The sequence below is a fragment of the Sapajus apella genome, unplaced genomic scaffold (assembly GCF_009761245.1).
Source record: "Sapajus apella isolate SASKATOON/1434 unplaced genomic scaffold, GSC_monkey_1.0 scaffold24, whole genome shotgun sequence".
Taxonomy (NCBI): Eukaryota; Metazoa; Chordata; class Mammalia; order Primates; family Cebidae; genus Sapajus; species Sapajus apella.
In genome coordinates, this window is record NW_022436964.1 from 18,839,275 (window position 1) to 18,863,720 (window position 24,446).

At 40.5% G+C, this 24,446-nt stretch overlaps 1 long non-coding RNA gene across 2 annotated transcripts in view; it reads right to left on the reverse strand.

Moving 5' to 3' along the window:
- Positions 1–24,446, reverse strand: part of LOC116559852 — a 106,698-nt gene that overhangs the window by 10,228 nt on the left and 72,024 nt on the right. The window contains exons 6-7 of one of the 2 annotated variants that reach the window (XR_004272657.1): positions 7,422–19,632; positions 6,641–6,679 (exon numbers count right to left, since the gene is read on the reverse strand). This is a non-coding gene — a long non-coding RNA (uncharacterized LOC116559852). Of the gene's footprint in view, positions 1–6,640; positions 6,680–7,421; positions 19,633–24,446 lie in introns of those variants that run through there. The other variant, XR_004272656.1, reaches the window with a different exon arrangement.

The following is a 24,446-nucleotide window of genomic DNA, read 5'->3' on the forward strand; positions in this document are numbered from 1 at the left end:
TTGTTCATCAAACTGTCAAAGGCATTTTTAATGAATGTGGGTGCAGAGAAATTGGTACTGTTAAATTACTGTTAGTGATAATGCATTCTATTATTAAAACTTTCCTAAAGGACAATATGACAGATTATACTAATAAGCTCAAAAACCTTAACTATCTCTCTTCTAACACAGTAATTTCACTTACAGGAATCTACCAGTTTCAAAAATGTATATAAAATTTAGGTACCTGGGTGTTTACAAATGCATTGATTTATGACAAAAAAAAAATTAGAGACAACATGAATGTCCAATAGTAGGAAACTGGCTGAATAAATTGCAAAAAAATTCAATGTGATTAAGTATCATCTAGCTAATAAAAATGATGTTGTTTGAAACATGTTCACAAAAGATTGTTCTAAGCCCTTGTAAAATGTAATCAATAATCAATGCAATCAACCATCTCTATGCATAGGAAAAGTTGGGCCAGGCGCGGTGGCTTATGCCTGTAATCCCAGCACTTTGGGAGGCTGAGGCGGGCAGATCACGAGGTAAAGCGATCGAGATCAACCCAGTCAACATGGTGAAACCCTGTCTCTGCTAAAGATACAAAAAATTAGCTGGGCTCCTGTAGTCCCAGCTATCAGGAGGTTGAGGTAGGAGAATTGCTTGAACCCGGGAGGCAGAGGTTGCAGTGAGCTGAGATTGTACCATTGCACTCCAGCCTGGGCAACAAGAGCGAAACTCCACCTCAAAAAAAATTGATTTTTATATTTCAACAAATTAAGAATGGTAATTTTGCTTGTTTATAATTTCCAAATTTCTAACTATTTCATAATAAAGAAAAACACAGCTTCTTTCAAAAAAATCATCTCCACAAGTGCAAGATGGGTCTATGGCAACCAGTGAGGAAAAACACTGGGCTTTTTCTTATCAACCAAGTTCATTCTGAATCTGAGGTCTAATGTGGCTACCAAACAACCAAGATGCTTAAGGATTCTCCGGCAGAAGTAGGGAATCAACAGCTAGGTAAGCAACAGGCCCATTTTATTCTTTCATGTTTTGAGGAAGCTTGGAACATTGTGCTCAGTTAGAAGAGGGGCACTTAAGGGACATGATTCCTGGGAAATTCAGGGAGTTCTGCGATCAACAGCTAAGTTGATGAGTAGATTTAATCCACTGAAAAGAAGGGTTAAGGGGAATATAAACATTTTCTTCAGATTTCCAAATGACCATCAAGAGAAAGCGATACTAGCTTTATTCTTAGCAGTTCTAAAAACAGAAGAAGAGCCAATGCACAGAAATTGCCTAGAGAGCATCCAGGGACAAGAAAAACTGTTCCAACAATAAGACTCACTCCACAGAGGAGGAGGAGGTGAGGCACAACAGAGGGCTTCCAGCAGAGACTTCTAAGGACTCATTAGGGCTGCTGCAATGTAGATTTCAGGCTTGGTAAGAGATTATAGTAGACACGTGTCTCTATGACCTGGCAACTCAAAGTGCAGTCCATGACTGGCAGCACTGACATCACCTGGAAACTTGATGAAAATACAGATTGTTGTCCCATCCCTACATCTAATTCATCAGAATCTACATTTCTAAAGATCTTCACATGACTTCTATGCACATTAAAGAGTGAAAAGCAGGTGTAGATGAGGTCTTCTAACTGTAGCCTCTCCATCCACTTGGGTTCTTGGGTTCTCCTGTTGCTACTCCTCTTTGACCTAATCCTGCATGACCTACTAAATCCCCACTGAATACATATTCATTAAAGGTAGAAGACCTGTGGGTGGTTTGGGATAGAATGGGTATAATGAGCTTCCAAACTAATGTAATCTGATGAATGACTACTTTCCTTAGTGAGAATTTGAGAGGAGAGGGATTCCACTGAAATCTATTGACAGGTCAATGGATGTGACTGCAGCCATGTACACTCTCCTTGGGCCCAGTGATTCAGACTGTGAAGGGCTCTCACTTGCTATATGATTCTCATTCATCATTCTTATTCATCTCCTGGCAGCAACTGTAGGCTGCCCACTGACTCTTTAGGGTTATCTGCAGAGGAGAAATGACATTTTATCTGCCAAGCAGCACGTGTGCATTCATCAATCCTAACCTCTAAGAGAGTCTAACCTCTAAGAAAGTCTATCCTCGTGGACGTAAACCTCATAGATATATGCTGAATAGTCCAAAACGTCAAAGAAATGAATAGCAGAAAAATAACAAGACCTCATATATAAGTCAAGGACCAGAGCATTTGATGGCAACTGAATGTTAAAGAATTGCAAGACCAGGCTTCACTTCTCTTGCAGCTTCATTTTCTGCCAGTCCCTAACTCATAATGCTTTATGAATAACCAAATGCTTCCAGTGCCTAGAAATACCATGCCTTCCATTCCTTTCCTGCTACCTTCATCTGGAGGGCCCTTTAGACCTGGCTGTGCCTGGACAATTTCTATTCATCCTTTAACAATCAGCATAGGCTTCACTTGCTCCCCTGGGCAGGAGGACAGTCTGCATGACATGCCACTCCTCTGAGCTCCCCATGTACCCTGTTTTAACCTCCATTGTGTCACATGAGACCAGCTCTGTCCAATAGAAACATAACAGGAGCCACAGGATGCAGTTTGGGAGGCTGAGGCGGGCAGATCATTTGAGGTCAGGATTTCAAGACCAACCTGACCAACACGGTGAAACCCCATCTCTACCAAAAATGCAAAAAAAAAAAAAAAAAAACCATTACCCAGGCATGGTGGTAGATGCCTGTAGTCCCAGCTACTCAGGAGGCTGAGGCAGCAGAATCACTTAAACACAGGGGGTGGAGGATGCAGTGAGCCACGATCCGGCCACAGCACATCATCTTGAGTGACAGTGAAACTCCATTTCAAAAAGAAAAAAAAAAAAAAAGAAAAGAAAAGAAAAAAGAAAAAGAAAGAAAGAAAAGAAAAAGAAATATAGCAGGAGCCCCATAAATGTAAAATATCTAGTAGCCACATTTAAAAAAAATCAAAAGAAACAGGTGAAATTAATTTTAATTATATATTTTAACTTGATATCTAACTGATCATTTGACAGGTAATCAACGCCATGTTCAAATGATTAGATACTTTACACTATTTTATCATACTAACTTGTTAAAATCTAATGTGTGTTCTACACAAAGAACACATCTCAATTCAGACTAACCACATTCTCAGTGCTCAGTAGCCACATGTGGCTGCTGGTGACTATGTTGGACAGTAGAACTTTACACTGGAATAATTGACTTCTGAGTTTGCCTTTCCTTCTGGAAAATATGCTGCATAAGGACTAGTCAATGTTATATGTGTGGTATCATCAGTGTATCTTCAGTGCCTTACATATACGGAGTGCTCGTGAAATGCTTGCTGAACTGAACTGACCTGAATATGGTTAGACAGAAGGGAGGATTTTAGCAGCTGTTCAAATCAAGTGCCGCTTATGCATACTTACAATAATTATGATGACAGAAATGATAGCTAATACTTTTTCTTGAATGATGTTCTATAGTTTTAAAATATATTATCTCGTTTAGCCCTCACAATGACCCTATATGCCACATACCATTGTTATATCCATTTTATGAAAGAAGAAATTTCCTCCAAATCATACTGCTACTAAAGTGGAAGAGCCAGAATTTATTGAAATAAAGAAAAACAAAGTAAATAACATTAATTACATGCACACTCACCCACCACAATAAACAAAAAGTTGAAAATAAGCTATCTTCACATAAATTTAAAAGCCCCGCCCAGGCGTGGTGGCTCAGGCCTATAATCACAGCACTTTGGGAGGCCAAGGCGGGTGGACCACGAGGTCAGGAGTTCGAAATCAGCCTGGCCAACATGGTGAAACCCTGTCTCTACTAAAGATACAAAAAGTTAGCTGGGCACCTGTAATCGCAGCTGCTTGGGAAGCTGAGGCAGGAGAACTGCTTGAACCCGGGAGGGGGAGGTTGCAGTGAGCCGAGATCACGCCACTGCACTCCAACCTGGGCGACAGGGTGAGAGTCTGTCTCAGAAAAAAAAAAAAGAAAAGAAAAGAAAAAGAAAAAAAGCCCCCTCCAATATGGATGCCTTCCCTTAAATTTCATTTACCAACTCCTGCAGTGTCTTTTCCAGAACTTGGTGGTCTGCTGAGTTTTCCCTCATGCAGGACCTACTTCTTTACAAATTTCTGAGCTAGGCATTTCTGGCTTGATATTTAATATCTTTCATACTCTCCTTCTATATTTGCATTCTGCCTGTCTGGTCAAAACAGCAAAGCTCTTCACAAACCACTCTAGTGACTAAAGTCACCTTTTTCAGGTCCTCAGCTTCTCCCAAAATAGTGAGAAAGAGCAGTGCATAAACTGCTTTCCTCTTCCTGCCGCCTGGAGGGCCCCACAGTCTTGCTCACATGGCCCGTGGGGGAGATAAGCAATAACTGTTGGTGTGTGCTTTTGTTTAAGAAAACCGGGCTGAACTATGCCTAAGAAAAATGACGCAGATTTTAATTTTTTTATTTTTATTTTTTTGGTGTACAAAAATTCCATTATTTCTAAACCACAGAACCAGAGCCACATCTGGCAAGGGAAATAAAGCTGGAGATGTAAGGAAAGGATAGATTAGGAGAAGCCTTGAAAACAGGCAGCTGAGTTTGGATTTGATGTGGTGGGAAATAAAGATCCCTTAAGGGTTTCTGAGCATGGGAGTGATGTGATGAAAACAGTGATTAAAGATGATGAAATACAAGCAGGACAAACTGAAGGGAGGGACTGAGTCTGAGAGGAGGCAGTGATCCAGGCTCAGGGGAGGTGGAGAAGGCAAGGGTATTTATTAGAAAAGAGGTTCATGATCCCATACAAATTAATTAACATGTGCACACCCCAAGTTACTACCTGTCTTTTGGTGGTGTTTTTTTTTTATGCTTTTACTATATTGGGAAGGCAAAAATAAACTCAGGAGGAAGCAAATACTTTCATTAAAATGATAATAAAATGTCATCCCTACGAATATAGAGGTTTAACTGAGTACCCCACTGAGCAAATGAGTTTCATTGCAAGCATGTGGAACAGTGTGCTGGGCTGAAGTGGATTTCAGAAAAATTCATATTAGATCCTTATTCACAGAATTAAACAAACACAATGAACATGAAGTAGTTTTTTAAAGCAGCCTCCTGCAGAGGAAGGCCATATGACACAGCAGAAATGCTTGCCCTCAAAGGGGCAACTCCAGCCCAAGAGTAAGCCTAACTCCTCACCTTCGAGGATGCTGAAAGCATCCCATCCTAGTCACGCTCTCCAGCGGCAGGAAGAGCGCGTCGACTACCATAAACAAACACTGTTTGCCTAGCTCCTACTCAGGAAACTGTATACGATAAGCCATCAAACTCTTTAACTCTGGCTGTAATTTTTAATGATCCAGAGACTTAAAAATTATTTCCATTTGTTTAGATCTGAAAACAGCCTTCGAGGACATCTAAATCCATCATTTAAGAATATTTTTAACTATACAACCCTTTTGTCAATTACATCTAATGGAAACAGAATGGATCAATATTAAAATGGGCTCCTTGGGTAGGGACTATGGTAAAAGACCCAGATCTCCATCTACTCATTTTCTCCCATTCCCTGTGTCTACCTCTACCTTGCAACTTACCCACACTGTGGCAGACCCCAGAACACTCCCCAGGGCTACAGAGAAAGAAGTCTGCAAAATACCGAAGGGTCTACCACCTCTTGTGTGTGCGGCTTCTTGTGACAGGTGAAAAAACCGAAACCCAGAAAGCTTAACACAGGACTTCCATTTCCAGCCATATGGCAAACTAAAGAACCTGGAAAACCTTCATCTAGAAATATGTGGAATGTTAGCTAAATACAAATATTCACTTAAATGCATAAAATGAACTCATGTAGAAAAACTTATCAGTTTGAAAGTGGGCACAACCTATGACCCAGCAGGTCCATGTCTATGTATGTATCCCAAAACAGTGTTTTTCAACTTGCCAGTGGAGATGCATCTCTGGGTTATAAAAGTACTTTCCTAAATTCCATAAAATCAATTTCCTAAATTACATACGGTGGTGTATGAAATAGTTCAGGTTAAACTGAATTAGAGGTTAAGTGCAGTGGCTCACACCTATAATCCCAGCATTTTGGAAGGCTGAGGCATGTGGACTGCTTGAGTGCAGGAGTTTGAGACCAGCCTGGACAATGTGGTGAAATCCCATAATTAAAAAACAAAACAACAACAACAACAACAATTAGCTGGGTGTGGTGGTGCACACTGGTAATCCCAGCTACTCAGGAGGCTGTAGTGGGAGGACTGCTTGAGTCCTGGAGATCGAGTCTTCAGTAAGCCATGATTGCACCACTGCACTCCAGCCTGGGTGACAGAGCAAGACATGTCTCAAAAATAAATAAATAAATAGTCCCAGTGCAGTGGCTGACACCTGTAATCCCAGCACTTTGGGAGACCAAGGCAGGAGCATCACTTATGGTCACGAGTTCAAGACCAGCCTAGCCAACATGGTAAAATCCCATCTCTATTAAAAACACAAAAATTAGCTGGGCGTGGTGGCACATACCTGTAATCCCAGTTACTCAGGAGGCTGAGGTAGGAGAATGGCTTGAACCGGGAGGCGGAGGTTACAGTGAGCTGAATGCCCCACTGCATTCCAGCCTGAGCAACAGAGAGAGACTCCATCTCAGAATAAAATAAAATAAATAAACAAAATTAGAATTAAGTAGAAAATAAATGTAAATATTCTGAGAAACTTTTGTTCCATATATGCATACACATACATAAATGTAGCACAGGCATGCGCTGAGTTTCCAGGTAGCTATGTGGACAAAACATTTTGAAAAATGCTATTGTAGAGAAGCTTTTGCATGTTAGGACAAGGAAATGTACAAGAACAATCATTGAAGCATTGTTTATAATGGTGTAAAATTAGAAGCAATCTAAGTGTTCACCAACAGAAAACAGATAACCATATAGTGGTCTGTTCCTGAAACAAAGCAGTTCAAATGAATGAAGTAGAGCTAAATTGTTAAAATCGAATGTTAAATTAGATAACAAGCAAGTGGTAGAATATGTGTGGTATGTTTCCATTTATTTAAAATTTTTAAACATGCAAAATGACAGTACATATTGTGGAAAGATGCATGTGCATGCAAAAAAAGACTGAAAGCATGTGCGTGCAAGATAGTGTTTATCTCCGCGATGGAAGAAAAAGAAAGGGAATTAAGATGTCTGCAAAGAACTTTATGTCTAAAGCAAACCCATCAAAATGTTAGGATTGCCTGAGACTGGGTGGTAGGTCACAGAGTTTTGTGATTTCATTCTACTTTTTTTTGTTGATTAACTTCCTGTGTCTCCTGTGTCCATGACCCACGTGAGTTCATTTTACACATTGGCACATTTGACATTTTTTAAAGTCACTCACCTGCGGCCAGAGAGCTGATTGGCAGAGTATTCTGGTCTAAGCTGAGGGTGGGATCCTAACTGATTCTCAGTCTGGTCTTCCTTCCGCATGAGTCTCAGTTCATGATCTGTTTGCAAATGAAAGGATTTGCATCATTTGGGCCTCATCTTGGTAATTTATTTTTACCTGAGAGATGAGGCTCCCCACAGTCCACCGAGGCCACATCTGCTCTGGCAAGAAAGAGCACAAAGCACATTTGCTTTGTGAAGGCTGAGCTGTTACTTCACAGTTTGTTACTTGGCTCTGTTTCCCAACTTCACTTTGCATTGCAACAAAATGCTAAGCCACTGAAAGGTCAGTGGAAAGATGATCTAAACATGCCAAAAATATCAGCAGAGAGAGAAAGAAACACAGAGGGGAGGGAAGGGAGGAAAAAACAGCTTTGAAAGGGAAACAGACTAACACAAAAAGCCATCAAATTAAAATCAGAATATTGCTGAGAAACCACACAAGCATCAGGTGGGTTTTAGATGATGGGAGTAACTGGAAATAGCAGCATTTTTATAGCCTTTGATCACAGATACACAAACCAACAGGAGGAAGTTCGTTAAGGTTTGTTTTAGTCTATCTGAGGACAAAAACAAGACAAATGATACCTTGGCAACAACTGGAGAATCATAACAAGAGAGATTTATGGGGCTTTGGAAAAGTTCAGGGCAATGGTTTTTATCATTGGCTCCTTTACACTTTTTGAGTTATATAAAAGACTATTATTTCTGTTCCTTCTTTCAGACTAAATAAATACATAATCATAACATCCAGGTCAGCTTTAGCTTTTCAAGTGGGTGAGTTAAAGCCTTCTGCTTTGTTGACAGGGGTGGGGTCAGAGGGGTGATACTGGCAGAAAATGAAGACAAGCCTTGTAGTATAAGGTCCAGGGCAATCATTCCCCAGGGTTAAGAAATAAACTGTATGTGATTCTATCTTTTGGACACCTCTCACCCTGGCATGCCCACTGTGTCCATGAACTATGAACATATTCCTTTTGTACTTCTGGTGAAAACTCAGCTCTGTGACAGAATTCCTTGTTTCAAGAGCAAAAGCAGCAGCAACAACTAATATTTATTGAACACTTTACTCTCCTAAGTTTTTTTTAATTTTTTTAACCTCATTTAGTCTTCACCTTCTCAGGAAGGTACTATAACTAGCCCCTTTTATAGATGGAAAAACTGAGACATAGGAAGTTTAAATAATGTAGCTCAGGTCATCTAAAGCGACAGAATCAGAATTGGAGTAGCCACTGGATTCTAACAGCTTGAGATTTTCAGAGCCACACCGTGCCTGGGAGTTGGTATTTAAGACAAGGAGGAGTAGCTGCTGAGATGACAGAACCGTTATGTTAGCAGCCGTGAGGCCCCTGCTCCAGCTACAGTGGTTCCAAGAGGGAAGTGTTTACATGCCAATGAAGGTGAGGGTACTGTCACTAAAAATCAGAATCCTTTCTTTAGATTTTCTAGCAATCCACAATATCTGCTTCCCGAATAAAGCAGAGACTTTTCAGGGCTATATATCTTGCCCTAAGTTATAGCTAATTTCCTGCTGTGCTCTCAAAGTGGAGAAGGACTTGGAAATGCTATTGAATAAGAGGCAGAAGATTGAAACTTGAGTTCAGGATTGCCACTTACTAACTGAATGGACTTAACCTTTCTGGGTCTCGTTTTCCTTATGTGTAAAATGAGAAAAATAATGCCCACTACACTGGATGGTGAGAACCAAACCACACAGAGGCATGCAGAGGCATGGAGAACTTTGATGGCACACATCGTTGACATGCAAGGTTTTTTTTTTTCTTTGTTCTGTAAGTCAAAGAGCACATTACCACCAAATTCTAACACCAATTACAGGGACATGGGAATCCCAAAGAGCCTTCCTTTGTAGTATTATTATTAACCTTGGTCAGGTCATGCTTCTTTTTTTTTTCCATCTGTAAGAGGACGGATATTAATTACCAAGTTTGCCTCCAACTTTGGTATTTTGTAGTTTTGTGTTCCAGGTGTAGGAAAACCAAACCCAGGGTTTCTAAATGGCAGGTCGGGCACTTCTAGGCAACTTTACTCTTCTAAGGTGAGCAATCACATTCCTCACATCCCACCACTCACACAGGAAATCTAACATCTAATATAATTACAGTGATTCCAATGGCCGGCAAGTTCAAGTGTTAGAGAAAAAGAACACTGGACTGTCTACCAGAGCTGGGTGGATATTCCATTTCGTAGGCAACTTGTTAGAAGGGGGTGGTAGCATGCTGACACTTTTGTTCTGGGTTAGGCCAGACCCATGAGGAATGCAGGACATTGTGAGCTTGGAAGGAGCTAGTTCTAGCCTTGTGATCTCATATGACTGCTTCACTGATAAGTATCGCTTGAAACTGATGTCAGGTATGACCATCACAGGGCCCTAGCAGGCTTCCTGACTCTCTGCAAGGTCTCTACAGAGGGGACTCTCAAGCACTAGACAATGTCAACAGGGGCAGTCATAACTTGAAGGGGTAACTGGAGCGTGGTCCTGTAGCAGCTGTGTGCTAGCTGAATGCCCTCCCAGTCCCTCCAGAGCAGGGCTGACCGCATTCCAAGGGAAGCTAGTCCTCTGGAGAGCATAGGAGCTGCAGCTTGGAATAATGAATCCATTCTCAAAAGGAAAGAACATGAGGGAATCAGTCACTCTGGTCAGAGATTCCACTACATAGATCACTCCCAGTGGTCTGACCCCCTGAGCTCTGCCAGCCTCAAGCAGATGATGGGACAGTTCACCTATGCAACAAGAAGCCCAGTCAGCAGCATCGAGATTCATCATGATGCCAGTGGGCTGAGTTGCTGGCACGTTACCAGGAGATGAGCATGGGTAGCTTCCCCAGGCCCTGTGCAGTGGGCACCACTACAGTTCATTCTGGGTCTTCAGCAAGACATGCTCATGCCTGGCTTCACAATTCCCTCCCAAAACGCTTGGTCCTCAGCCTTGCACAGCTGGCTGCCTTCTGCAACTCAAGTTTCAATTGAAATATCACTTTCCTAGGCCTTCCATGGACACAGCCTCCCCAATCCTCTATAACATGCTGTTTTCTATTACTTACAGACCTTTCCGATATCTGAAGTGATCCCATTCATTTGTTTTTCATGGTTATTTTCTATTTTCTCTTTTAGAATGTGAACTCAGTCAGAGCCAAGATTCTCTCTGTCTTCACCAATCAATCCTCAGCACCTAGAAAAATGTCAAGCACATAATGGGGAGTAGTAAAAATCAGTAGAATGAGTTAGTTAATTGTATCTAAGACAGGTGTGCAGTGGAAAGAACAGGGTTTCTCTCTCTATGCTCTAAAGCAGTGTGAGATTTCAAGACTTTGGGGTGGCTTTGGTAGATACTTTTGAATAGCTAACCATGGTAGGTGCCATCTCCTCTTCTTCTGTTCCCTTAAAGATCTGAGAATCATCCTCTGAGCCATAGGAATTGGCTCCTGGCACCCATGTTTTTACTATATAATTTTCTCACTTAGGAATGTTTTTGGTTGCAGGTAAAGACAACAATAACAACAACCTATTAAAGTACGCTGTGATGTCAACAAATCGGTTATCATTTTTCTCAAATAAGAACAAATCAGGAGGTATGCTGTCCAGTATCAGTGCAGCAGTTCACTGCACTGACAGGGACCTTGGCTCTTTCTCCTTTGTGCTTTCTGTTCTTGCACACAGCTTTCCTCTCCTACTGTCACATCATGATTACAAGACGGCTGCTGAATCACCAGGCATCACACCTGAATCCCAGAGAAGGAGAAAAAGCCATGCCCAGTAAATCTGTTGTTCCTTTTAATAAGAAAGACAAAAGCTTTCCCACAATCATATCCAACTAACTTCTATTTATATCTCCTACATTAGAACTAGGTCACAATGCCACCCTCAGCCAATTACTGATAAAGAGAAATGGGATTACTATGACCGGTTTAGATGATCAAAATTCATCCTCTGGGACTGGAGTGGGATCTGTCTTCCCTGATATCAAGCTATTGTCACACTCTCCTGAACAAATTGGGATTCTAACAGGAAAAATGAGAGAGACACGGCTGTTAGCTATGCTACAGCTAAATGAACTAGAGTGGGCATTTGACCAGTAATTGGGGCTATACAATTCTCTTTGCCAAGAATTACAGCTGAGACACAGACACAGAGAAAACGGCAGCCTGCAATGTCAGGCTTTTGAACCTTCCTGAGATGTGGTTGTTTAAATTCTTTAAATTTTATCTTAAGTGTCTTACCCTAAAAGTGTATTCTTTTCCTGAACCAAGTTCAAGGTGGTTTATTTTGTTTTAAAACAAAGGGTCTTTGTTATAGCAGCATCTAACTAGAAACATTCTGAGTGGCTCTATCAGACCATGCTGCATGGTTTTACGGGGTGTCAGACAGTCATTCACACCTCCCTCAGGAACAGCAGGGCCCTTTGCAGCAAACCCTCTGCTCCTTCTGAGGTGATCGGAACACTGCAGACATTATGTCATCAGCCTGACAAAATCCCCAAATCCTCCTTTTCCTTTTCACCTTCAGACAGCATTTGCTGAGGTCCCAAGTGAACAGAGAGGCCTTTGGACACTAAAGGCCTGTGGGGTGCGGACGGATGGAGGTGGCACAACAGCATCCACACTAACTAGTGGAGCACTGGGACTGCTGAGACGTCACATCACAAGTTCATGATAAAGGCCAAAAACACACCAGACCTTCTGATCGTTAGCCCAGTGCTCTTTTTCTCTCCTAAAGCACCTGACTATCTAGATCAAACACAAATACATTCACACAGTCATCCACACCCCCACAATGAGGAAAGACTATAATGGGAAAAGCCTGCCCAGCCCAGCTTAGGATTCCCTTCCTGTTAAAAGCCACAAGGAATGTTTGGGGGCAGATGATAAGGATTACCACTCACCTGTTCTATATGGACCTCTCCACAGATCTCTTGCTCTGTCATCTCTAAACCTGATCTAAATTCTTTGTTAATGTATATCTTTTCCCAACTTCTGCAAAATTTAGACAGGGTTTCTCAAAATGTGTTGCTTGCAACTTACGGGTGTTACATGAACAAATGGTTCTGTGATCAGATAACTTTTGGAAACACCTGGTTAAAGAAAGTTAAATGGTTTTTTCATTGCCAGACATTACAAAGCTGTCAATACTCTGATATGTGTGATGAGTATCTAAGAAAGGGGTGCAGTACGTGGCATTTTCCAAATGTGTTTGATCACTTAATCAAGTTTTTTTCTTGACATATATGAAAGGCTGATCATCTAAGGGATGGGCTTTGGGAGACACTGCTGGTGAGGAGGAGTGCAGGTGTACATCCTAAAACCTACTACCTCTAAGCACCAAGAGACATAGTCTGTGACTTGGTTTAGTAGGGAAGGCCCAAACTTAGGTATACCCTAGTAAGTATTGCTAGAGAGTTAGAACTGCCACTTAGCTCACAGCGCGTGAGTCCTGCATTACAGCTGCTATGCGGGGTAGAGGCACATTGCGAGAGTATACTGTTTTCTTGGACTAATCATGTTATTTCTCTCAGCATTAGGTTCCCCTCCTTGAAAATAAGCATTTTAGGCCATGTGAGAATGGCAAGAATGAAGTCATTACTGGAGAGTTTAATACCCTATTATTTTCCTTCTGTTCCAACCTTTAATCCACGAAGTTCTGGTTGATGTGAGGGTGACAGGCTACATTGAACTCAGTCACCTGACATGAATTAAAAACTTATTTATCTTGTCTAGATTCACCTTCCCAAAAAGACCACTTGGTACAACATAAAAATAGCCTCCCTACCTGTATGCAAACATATCCCTAAATGTCTGGCACTGATTCCATTGCCCCCTAAACTTTATATGCTTCAAGTATCCCTGAATGACAACATAATTTCAGGAGAATTAAATGCCTGGGTTGACAACGGTCCTGCCAAAGCTTCATCCATAGGACCTCCAGAAAGGAAAGCTCCTTTCCCTGGAAGACTGTTTTTCAGGGGTAGAGAAAGTCAAGTCAAAGAAGAGAATAACTGAGCAAACTCATTTATCATCACAATTTAATAATATAAACTGTATTCATTAAATAAGTCTGAGAGAATTTCACGTCTAACTCTAAAGGTTCAACATTAATAGCCATGTGATAATAAAAAAAATTCACTGTTTATCTTCATCCCCAGAATGAGTATGTTCAGGTTATAGTAACAAGGATCATAACTTCTCTAAATTTACTTTGGCCTTATATTCCCCTAAATGGAATCGTTTGATGTGTCTGAGAAAAGTTGATGTTTTAACCACACGCTTGTCTCTTAGGTCTGTGAAAGAGGGAATGGTCTCTACAGTAACGGGAACAAGAATATTAAAAGGCACAGTCATTTAACAGGAAAAAAGGAACAAGAGCCTCAGAGGACCAAGATTCTAGTCAGTTTCCAGACAGTTGATGTGCTTAGGGGTTGGACTGCGTCCACCATAAAATTTATATGTTGAAGTCCTAACCCTCAGTACTCAGAATGTGATCTTTGAAAGAGAGGGTCTTTACGGGGGCAATCAAGTTAAAATAAGGTTATTAGAGTAAACCCTAATCCAGTATGACTGGTGTCCTTCTAAGAAGAGGAAATTTGAATACAAACATGCAAAGAGGGAGGATAATGTGAAGAGACACAGAGAGAAGATGGCCATCTACAAGCCAAAGAGAGATGCCTGGAACACACCCTTTCCTCACAGCCCTCAGAAGGAACCCCTGTGCCAACCCCTTGACCTGTGGATGCTCCGTCTCCAGAACTGTAAAACAGTCAAGTTCTGTTGCTTAAGTCACCCAGTTTGTGATACTTTGTTATGGCAACCCTGACAAACTAATACAGCTGTGTTCCTGGGTAAGTCTTTTAATATCTCAGGGTCTCAGTCTCCTCATCTATAGCATTAGCGGGTAGATGGTCTTTGAAATTGCTTTTATCTATAAAGGTTAGTGATCAACTATGCAGGCAGCCTCTCTCCAATTCTCTTGAGATGTACACGAGTACCAACTTCTGAGAAAAGCTTTCCGTCTAATGTACAGATCAGCGGATTATAGACGGGTTGAAACCAGCTTTGATTATCCCATCTAGCCACCCAAATTTATATTTCAGTCATGACTTTAGTAAGCAAAATAAGAAGGAAAGGAGGCTCATAGTCTCCTGTGAAAGGCTACAAACTCACAGTTCATTTCTTTTTAAAAGAAATTCATCATCTGGAAAAACTGACTTCTAATAGATGCTAATGGAGGTGCTAGGGTGGGTTCAGGCAAAAAGATCAATAACAAATGTAAATTTCATGATGTGGTTCTCCACCTCTGTCAAGCAAACAATAAAAGCATGCATTTTGTGCTCTCTTCACAACTCATTTCTGGGCTGCCTCTCACTCAAATGTTTTTCATGAAAGGAAACATGTTTCAGGCAAAACGGTTAAACTTCTGAGTGTTACTATCCTGTTCCATCTCACCAATAAAACAGTTAATAACAAAGACTTTTTGCAACATTTATCAACCTCTCATCAGCATGTATCATCGTGGTAAAATCCCAAACTATTAATGCATCTTCAAAGCCTAGAATATGGTATTAATGTCAGAATCATAATGGGTAAGAGGAACATTTTGGCAACAAAAATTATAATTCTAAATGCTATAAAACAGAACTAATGTTCTAGCTCCCCTTCTCTGTACCTTATTGAATATATACTTTCCTGCCAAAGGAAACAGGAAGATAAACATCCTACTCCATAATACAATTTTATCATTACAAACCAGGGTCACCTTCTTAAGTAGCTGAACAGCTGGCTTAGCATCAAATATACTAAAACAAAACTCAACATACTTTGCAAGCATACATCCAACATTTAAATGGATAATGCTTGTATCAGTCAGGATCTCAGCGAGACAGAACACTCATCTTAGGATAATTCAAAGAAGGTTTATTTAATAAGAAACTTTTTACAAGGGTGTATACAGGATGTAATAGAACCACAAGGGTTTGCAGGCAAAAACTAAAGATTAGACGCTGAAGTGCTTACACCACCCTTATGCATAAGGAGACAAGGAGGAGTTGCCAGACTGGGAAGGAGAAGTTCATGTTGAGAGGACTGCCTAGAAGGGAGATATCGCCCCAGGTGGGCTTCCAAGGAGTGAGTGAGGTGAATCAATGCCCTGAGTTCACTTACCTGACTCCCTTCAATTTCCTCCCAGGACACCCCATTGATCAAACCGAACTATAGACAGAAAGAAGAATGTCCATTACTGTGTTCTATGAGGGTCAGCCTCTAAAGACCAGGGGGAGTAGATTTGGAGGGCGTGACAGGACAATATACAGCACAGTGCCAAATAAACCCAACAAACTCATTGGCATACTGTTTGTAAATTTTGAGAGTAGAAAGATGTCTACTCCTGTTCACCATTTTAATCCCAGCTATGTCATTCCAATACCAACAAATTATGTGATTCATCCTCCAGTGGAGGGTGTCCACGTTCTAGGCATCTTGAACAAAGCACTGGTCAAAATGCATAAAGCAAGGAAGGAATGAAGTAATTTATTAAAAATGAAAGTACACTCCACAGTGTGGGAGCTGGCCTGAGCATAGGAGCTCAAAGGCCCTGTTGCAGAATTTTTGGGAGTTTAAATACCCTCCAGAAGATTCCATTGGTTACTTGGTGTATGCCCTACATAAATGGAGAGATGAAGTAAAGTGACAAAGTCATTTACTCAGCGTACACCCTATGGAGAGGGTATTTCCTGGCATAGCTAAAGTGTGAATTGGCCTTATGTTTCCTGCCACCAGACCCCATTTTCCTGCCTCACTCTGAAGCCAACTGGGTGGCAACAATTCAATCTGATTCAGACACTAGCTACTCAGAGTTAGTCTAGACCCCACACAGTAAGGGTTCGGTTCCATAAGAAGCCCTCACTTTAGATGCCAGCTGTACATGATGTCTCTAGGCTACCTGCACTTCTGCCCAGTCTACCACAAATTTGGGGGTTTCTACAACCTCTCCCCAGGTTCAATAGTTTGCTAGAATGACTGACAGAACTCAGAAAAGCTCTCTACTTTCAATTATACTTTTATCATAAAGGATACAATTCAGGAACATCCAAATGGAAGTGATGCATAGGGCAAGGTATTGGGGCAGGGAGGGGACACAGCTCTTCCATGCCCTTTCTGGGTAAGCGCCCTCCCATTATGTCAATGTACTCACCAACCAGGAGGCTCCCTTAGCCTTATTGCTTCAGAGTTTTTACGGAACCATCGTTACCACGTAGACACAATTTACTAAATCATTGGCCATTGGTGATTGAACTCAATCTCCAGCCCCTCTCCCCTGTCTGGAGTGGGGAAGAAGGCAGTGCAGAGCTGACAATTCTAACCCTCTAATCAGGTGGTTGGCACCTCTGGTGACCAACCCTTATCCTGAAGCTATCTGAGCACTGCCCTATCTAGTCACCTCATTAGCATGCAAAAGACACTTTATCACTCAGGAATTTCCAAAGGTTTTAGGAGCTCTGTGCCAGAAACTGGGACAAAGACCAAATATATATTTTTTCTCATGTTACACCAACACATTATATTACATAGGGTCTGGCTTGAACAGGTCCTTTAGGAGAACGGTTTTAGCCCTTCTCACACACTCATAGACCACCTCTCTGTGGAAGTGGGGTGCCTTTCACCCTGAGCAACAACACTAAATGGATTCCTGAATTTCTTCTGAGTGTCCTCTCTGGCTAATGCATCCTCTGTGCATGAGACACGTGCTTTGATCAGTAAGCACACATATCAACACTTCAGGCACTGACCAAAAAAATGCAGCCAAGAATAGATTGTGATATACAGCTTGCAAAAGTTTGCTGGAGACTCTTGATACCGGAAAAAACTGCCTAAAACCATTGTTCTAAAGCCAGTTGATCATCCTAAATAACCAGGTAGGGAGGGGTAGACAGGTGGGTCACTGGAAGGAAAGATAGCAAGAGAGAATGGGGTGGATGTCTAGGCCCCACTAAAGGGAGGGACTTTTAAAAGCCACACCCTTTCCCCCTCCCCCAATCATACAGCAGTAAAAGGTAAATCAATTATCCTTTCCATATCTCTAAACTATACTTAACCTGGATTAGGTACATTAAAATAACATGGAGAATCTTTTCCAAATATTCTGAACCTCCCCTCCCCCCTTTACCCCACCTCTTCTTCAGTTAAGATCCACTGAGCACTACTTCTCTATTACACTCAGCTACTAAAAAGAAATACATTTGGGTCACATATCTTAATTCCCTGCTGACATACTCTAATGGAATTAATATTTAACAATACACACTTGACTTAGATCAGAAATGTCTTACAGGAGTCACCTATGTGAATTTTACATTGTTATATCTTCTGGAAAATCATGGTTTCAATCATCTGACACATTATCCCACATCCATTACATAAACCCTTCACAAAAATTCCATGTCAGAAGAGAGATGGTCCCCCCAGCAGAACATGTCTGTGCCTTTCTAACAGACAATCGTAATGACAGAATGCAAAGCATTGCCCCAGTGCCTCAGCTGCTAGGAAACAAGCCTTTTTTTAGAAATAACTGTGCATATTTATAAGGATCCTTCGAAATGGAGCCTTCTAGGACAATGTTGTCCAACAGAACTTCCTGTGATGATGGAAATGTCCTGTACCCACACCGTCCAATTCAGTAGCCAGTAGTCACATGGCTAGTGGACACTTACAATGTGACTAGTGCCACTGAAAAATAAAAATAAAATTTTAAATTTTATTTAATGTCAACTAATTTAAACAGCAGCATGTGGCTAGTAGCTACACTGAACAGCATGATTGTAAGGTTACTTCTTTTTTTCAGACTTTGCAGTTAGTACTTACACAGAAGCAGAACAATGCAAAATTTTGATGGTAGTTTCAATTTAGGTGCAAATATTATGTTTAAATTATAAGACTGTCATTATCTTTCAGTAATACAGTTTGAAAGGATTTGCACTTAACCGGCCTTGAATACAGAAGCTTGGCTGCTCCCAACAAAGAGGAGAAGTCTCACATCCTCTCTCTGGGGCAGACTTATTTAACAGGTTATGCCTCTGGCCTGGGCTGATGAAAGAATTGCTGACCTTCTGCTGAACAGTGCCACCACCATACCCCACCTGAGAGACCGGGGGGTATAACAAGAATAAATGTTATAAATGATAATAACATTTATTCTCCCCTGAGCTAGGGAGGGACCCTTCAACATTCGAAACCTACCTGGTAGAAGGAGGGCAGAAAGTGGCTTTAAAGCTTGCTTTGTTTAATTCACACATGGTGAATGTGCTCTTTGTTTAAGGAAGAGCCCAGTGGGTTTGCAGATTTCTCAACTTGGACACTATTGACATTTGGATCTGATAATCCAATTGTTGGGGGCTGAATGGTATTTTATAGGATGTTTAGCAGCATCACTGGCTTCTACTTATTAGATTCCATAGCATCCCCCATCCCTCCCAGTAGCAGTATTTGAATATTTCCCCAGGAAACTGTCAAATGTCCTCTGGGGGGCAAAATCACCCTGGATTGAGAACCACTGACCTAAACAACAAGGTTTTAGGCTGAGGACAACTTAAGAAAGGAGATCCGATCTCACTTAGTTTTTTTTGGTTTGCTTTATTATTTTTAAAAATCTCCAGTACCTAGCAGAAGCCTGATGCATGATATGCATTCAAGTAAATATTGCTTAGTTGAATGAATAAAAAGCCACTGTTAACATATTTTTAACCTTTAAAATATCTACTTCAGTGCCACCATATCGTAACACGCAATCAACAAATGTTTTCTGGTATGTTAATATTCTCACAGGTGTTAACAAAAAGCAAGAATTCCTACCTAATGACTATTTGAGGAAGAAAAATGATAGGAAAAATAAATCTTTTTCATGCCTTAATGTGCACAAAGCCATCTTCCTGACCTGTTAGGATTTTAAGTTAATAGTGTAAGTCTAAAAATATAGTCTTACCATTTCCAAAGGAAGTGCCATAATTGCAAGTGAAAAAGCAAGGCTCCTTGACCTCTCCACCGCCTCTCTTCACCAAAGTTCATCTGGGTGCTGGGTGAGTAAAACTCCCTTCTCACTGACTGTGGGAGCCAATCTTCTCCAGCACCAGATACAATCTCCATCAGCCCAGGCTGCCAGCTTCCCTGCAGGAGAAAAATAGATGGCTTGGTTCAGTTTGTGGTTCCTGAACCTTTACGGTTTATTTGCCAGCAGGTAATGCTTTTATCTCACTTGTCACAATCAAATTCTGCAGAATAAATCTACTACCTAATTAAAACTAAACGCTTTGCACCTAAAATTTAGGAGATGTCTCATCTCCAAGTACATATGGGATAGCATGGCAGAGAGAAAATAAAGGCATTTCCACCACGTACAGATTTAAACTGACAATATATTTAGCATAATCTGCCCTTCACTGTCTCTTTACCTAAACTCTTTATGGCATTTTAAGCTTCTTGGACAAGATTTTCTATTTAATGAGAAATATCACTAAGTTCCATATCACTGGTTGTACATTTAAAGAACTGCTGCATTCAAACAACCAAAATCATTAAGGCACACTGCTATTTTTATCAGGGATAAGGTCAGAGCATTTATTATAATTAAACAAAAGAGCAGAAGGAAGAAAGAGTAGTGGTTTGCTGGAGACAAATTAGAACCACCGGGGAGGTGTTTAAAAGTCCCAAGGGTCAGGACACACCTCAGATCAAGTAAATCAGTATTTCTGGGGTGGTACTCAGGCATTATATATATATATATATATATATATTTTTTTTTTTTTTTTTTTTTTTAGGGACGGAGTTTTGCCTCTGTTACCCAGGCTGGAGTGCAATGGCGCGATCTCGGCTCACTGCAACCTCCGCCTCCTGGGTTCAGGCAATTCTCCTGCCTCAGCCTCCTGAGTAGCTGGGATTACAGGCACGCATCACCATGCCCAGCTGATTTTTTGTATTTTTAGTAGAGACGGGGTTTCACCATGTTGACCAGGATGGTCTCGATCTCTTGACCTCGTGATCCACCCGCCTCGGCCTCCCAAAGTGCTGGGATTACAGGCTTGAGCCACCACGCCCGGCCTATATTTTTTAAAATAAATGCTTTATTTTAGGACAGTTTTAGGTTTACAGAAAAACTGCAAAGGTAATACAGAAAGTTTCCATATATGCCACATCCAGTTTCCCCTATTAATAACACCTTATATGAGCCTGGTACATTTCCTGCAATTAATGAACCAATACTGATATATTACCATTAGCTAAAGTCTATACTTTATTTATGTGTCTTTAGATTTTCCCTAATATCCTTTTTCTTTTTCCAAGATTCCATCTGGAATACCCCATTACATTTAGTTTTCATGTGTCCTTAGGTTCTTCTTGGCTGTAACCGTTCTCAGGTTTCCTTGTTTCTGATGCCCTTGACTTTTTTGAGGAATACTGATCAGATATTTTGCAGAATGTCCCTCAGTTTGGGTTTGTCTGATGTTTTTCTCATGATTAGATTGGGATTATGTGCTTTTTACTATAGAAGTAAAGTGCCATTCTCATTACATCTGATCAAGGGCACATACTGTAAACATGACATTGATGTTGACCTTGATCATCTGGCTAAAGTAATGTATGTCAGGTTTCTGTTTACCAAGTTACCCTTTTTGACCCCCTTTCCATATTGTACTCTTTGGAATAAAATGACTATGTTTAATCCACACTTAAGGAATGGGAGAGTTATGTTCTGCTTTCTTCAGAGCAGAATATCCACATAAATCAGAATTACTTAGCACAGGAAATTTGCCTATTCTCCATTTATTTATTTATTTAATAATGTACTCACATCATATATGCATGGATGTATATATGTTTCTTTTATGTTTTGGGTTTCAATTCGATACTAAAGTACTGTATTTTTTTCGTTGCTCAAATGTTCCAACTTCGGCCACTGGTAGTTCTTGCAGTTGGCTCCGTGACCCTTTGACATATTCCCATTGTTTTGTGTGTGTGCATGTGTGTGAACTTTTTTTTTTCCCTGGAACTTCCTTACTTTTTGGCATACAAGATGCTCCATGCACACCTTCTACATTGTCTTCTCTCATCCTAGAATCAGCCAGTCATCCAAGCTATGGTTCATTTAGTTGGAGAATAATATTAGAAATCAAGATCCTGGTGCTAGGTATACTCATTGCTGCTGGGTTGTCATTTATTCTAGGCCCTCTCAGCTGGCAGAGCAAGGAAATATGTGCGTGTACGCTAACCCATATATAAAAGTACATTTATCTGTACATATTTCTATATGTAACCATCAATATCTATATTAAGCTAATAGGAGTTGATATGATATCTCCAACTCTAATCCATCACCTCGTAGATGATTCCAGCCTCCTTTTGCTTATCTGCAACCTTTCACACCAACAGTGAGACACTTGTTTCTCACCACTGTCCATCCATTCACTTAATTGCTCTATTCCTGTATGCATGTATAGCAGTGTCAGAATTGCTAACCTGTACTTCCACAGGAAGGAACTCTATCAGCTACAGTAGAATGCTTATGTTATAGGCTCCTTTATAGCCTTCAGTCTTATAGACTCCATTTATTTCTAAAGTTGTTTAGGTCAGCACCAATTTTCCTTCACATTTTTCAGTGAGGTTGTTTTTAATACATCTGTGATACAGTTAGTTTCTTTTGTCATAATTTTGCATTTCACCCTTGAGTCCTCCAATCCCTTAAATGATTTGTTAAAGATTTGCATACATTAAAGTTCATTCTTCCTGTTATAAAGTTCTATAGGTTTTGACAAATGCATAAAGTTATATAACCATGATTACAGTATTATATAGAATAGTTTAATTGTCCTAAATAATCCCCTACGCTTCCCTTATTCAACCCTCTCCCCCTTTCTCTAAGCTCTTGGGAACCACTAATGTTTCTATTATCTCTATAGTTTTGTCTTTTTCAGAATGTCATTGACTTTGAATCATATAATAGCCTTATCATACTGGCTTCTTCCACTTAGCAAGATGTACTTAAGATTCATCCATGTCTATTTTTGGCTTGATAGTTCATTTTCTTTTATTGCTGAATAATAGTCCATTGTATAGATGTATCACAGTTTGTCCATCACCTATTGAAGGACATCTTGGTTGCTTCCAGTTTTAGCAATTACAAATAAAACTGCTATAAACATTCACATGCAGGTTTTGTACGGATATAAGTTTTCAAGTCAATAACTTAGTTTTCAAATCAGTAAATGTATTTGATTACTAGATAGTATGGTAAGACTATGTTAAGCTTTGTAAGAAATTGCCCGGCCGGGCGCGGTGGCTCAAGCCTGTAATCCCAGCACTTTGGGAGGCCGAGGCGGGTGGATCACGAGGTCAAGAGATCGAGACCATCCTGGTCAACATGGTGAAACCCCGTCTCTACTAAAAAAATACAAAAAATTAGCTGGGCATGGTGGCGCGTGCCTGTAATCCCAGCTACTCAGGAGGCTGAGGCAGAAGAATTGCCTGAACCCAGGAGGCGGAGGTTGCGGTGAGCCGAGATCGCGCCATTGCACTCCAGCCTGGGTAACAAGAGCGAAACTCCGTCTCAAAAAAAAAAAAAAAAAAAGAAATTGCCCAACTGTCTTCCCAAGTGGCTGTACTGTTTTGCATTCTCACCAGCAATGAATGGGACTTTCTGTTTCTCCACATCTTTGTCAGAAATTGATGTTGTCAGTCTTTTTTTTTTAATTTTAGTCATTTTGATTGATATGTAATGGTATTTCATTATTGGAATTTGCAATTCCCTAATCATAAATGATGTTGAATATCTTCTCACATGCTAATTTCTCATCTGTATATCTTCTCTGGTAAGGTATCTGTTCAGTTGACCATTTTAAAATTTGATCCCTTTCTTATTGTTGAGTTTTAAGAGTTTTTTGTACATTTCAGATACAAGCACTTTATCAGATATGTGTTTTGCAAATATTTTCTCCCAGTCTGTGGTTTGGCTTTTGGTTTTCTTAACAGTGTCATTCACAGAACATGTTTAATTTTAATAACGTCCAGCTTATCAATTTTTTCTTTCATAAATCATGCTTTAGGTCACATATCCAAAAGTTCATTATCAAACCATGGTCACATAGCTCTTCTCCTATGTCTTCTTCTAACACTTTTACAGTTTTGTGTATTGCATTTAGATGTATGATCCATGTTGAGCTAACTTTTGGGAAAGTGTAAGGTCTGTGTCTAGGTTCATTTTCTTTGTACATATGGACTTTGAATTGTGCCAGCACCATTTGTAGAAAAGCTTATCCTTTTTCCACTGAATTGCCTTTGCTCTTTGTCAAAGACCAATTGAATATATTTGGGTTTGTCTATTTCTGGGCCCTCTATTCTGTTCCATTGACCTATGTGCCTATCTGTTCACCAGTGTAATACTATCTCAATTACTGAAGCCTCATAGTAAGTCTTGAAGTCGGGTAGTGTGACTTCTCCAATTTTGTTCTCCTGATTTAGTATTATGATCGGAATTGTTACTTTTTTATTATACTTTAAGTTCTGGGATACATGTGCGGAATGTGCAGGTTTGTTACATACATATACACGTGCCATGGTGGTTTGCTGCATCCATTAATCCATCATCTACATTAGGTATTTCTCCTAATGCTATCCCTCCCAAAGCCTCCCATGCCCTGTGAGGCCCTGGTGTGTGATGTTCCCCTCCTTGTGTCCGTGGGTTCTCATTATTCAACAACCACTTATGAGTGAGAATATACAGTGTTTGTTTTTCTGTTCCTGTGTTAGTTTGCTGAGTATGATGGTTTCCAGCTTCATCCATGTCCCTGCAAAGGACATGAACTCATCTTTTTTATGGCTGCATAGTATTCCATGGTGTATATGTGTCACATTCTCTTTATCTAGTCTATCACTGATAGACATTTGGGTTGGTTCCAAGTCTTTGCTATTGTGAACAATGCTGCAGTAAA